Consider the following 1721-nt stretch of genomic DNA (forward strand, 5'->3'; position numbering starts at 1 on the left):
ACTTTAGTAATTTTTAACATTAAACTAACCAAGAGGATTAATAATAATGACATATGTCAGAGCTCAGCTCTCACACTGGACCTTAGCTAACCATTTCAGTTGACTTTCAGGCTGTGTTTCTTCTTTGGTCTGATACACCCGGAAGCACAAACCCTAGCTTGCTGAGTAATATTCTCTTTTGGTTGTGAGAAATTCAAAGCAATCGTTTCCAAAAGATAGCATTCACCTGCTTTAAAATACACCGGAAGGGAAATCGTTTGGTTGGGGTTTGTGTGTGGTTTTGCATTGACTAATTTCTTTTTCTTCCTTGAGGCCTGTGCCAGCCTACAATGAGAAAATTACTAACCAATTGTAACTGAAACTTAAGTAAGTTCAAATTACATTTGGTTGATCTGTTTATGGTCTTTCTGAGTATTTCCTATTACAATTACTCTAATACAGTTTTTAACTTTGTGGTATTGTCTATGTTTAGGTGCTTTGATCTCAGTTCAGGTGCTGCACGTTGAATGTTGCCATGCAGATGAATGTTGCCCAGACTAGATCAGTTTTAGATGGCCGATCTAGCCCTGAGAAGTTGCATTTTTCTGGGTCTGTTCAGCATTAATGTATTCCAATTAATAAACATTGGCAGTGGAAACATAAACAATCACAATATGCCTATTGTACTTAATACAGGATCACACTGGCTACAGAACGAGTTGACTTTAACTGGTTGTACATAATGGCATATTAAGGTCTTGAGAAAACAAGAAGCTGTGATTCTTGTCAGTTTCAACCATGTTTTCAGCCTTGTTTGGCCTTGTTTAGTGACTTCAGTGGAATTATTCTCCAGTTAAGCATGCCTTTGAAGACTGTGGGAAGTACCAGCACATTTCTAGGGAAAAGCAGGTTACAGATTACTGTCCTCCTATTTATTACATCTGATTTTCTGCTTTTTTTCCAAAATTTGGATGGGGAAGGCCAGGGTGAGTAGCAGGGGACCTTTTGACACAGGACAAAATAGATTTTTGTGATATTACTCTCCAGTCAGGCCTGTTTTCCAGTTACGCTCCTTTTGAAGTCTCATTAGGTACACACGCAGTAGGCTACTTACGCCCTCTAGCGGTCGGATGAATCTCGTATGAGTCAACCACTGGAAGCATTTATATATGCACCAAAAATTTTGATACGCGAAAATCGCATAATAAAAGGCTTGTAAACATTTCTGGATTTACAATATTCTTTTTCATCTTCCAGTCATATATATATCAGTTCTTCATTTGGTGGGTAAACAATACTACACTGTCCTTTAACACTGTTGTCATGGGAATTTTTGTATTGGAAAGGCTGAAGGCATTGAGATATTGGCTGTGCTCTGAGTGACTGTCTTCAGATTTGGTAGACATCTCTATTTCATGATGATCTTGTTCCTGTCCAATGCTTGCTTTGGTTGACAAAAAAAATAAAACAAAATCTAGTTTAGACATTCATTGACAATCTATACACTTGTACAACAATACATATAAAAACATGGGCCCTACTTGATCATGTTTTATTGAAAGAAAGGAATACCTTTTCTAAAGCTCAGTGTTGGCTTTGTACAGCAGGTACTCAAGTAGTTGGAAAATGTTCCCTCAGAAAACGCCACCCATAGAATGTCTGTGCACTATTTGAAAAGGTTTTATAAAATGGTCAAATAATTCTGTGGGATTACTTAAATTTAAGACTATTTTTTTTTCACT

This window comes from Polyodon spathula, chromosome 30 (genome assembly GCF_017654505.1).
Source record: "Polyodon spathula isolate WHYD16114869_AA chromosome 30, ASM1765450v1, whole genome shotgun sequence".
NCBI lineage: Eukaryota > Metazoa > Chordata > Actinopteri > Acipenseriformes > Polyodontidae > Polyodon > Polyodon spathula.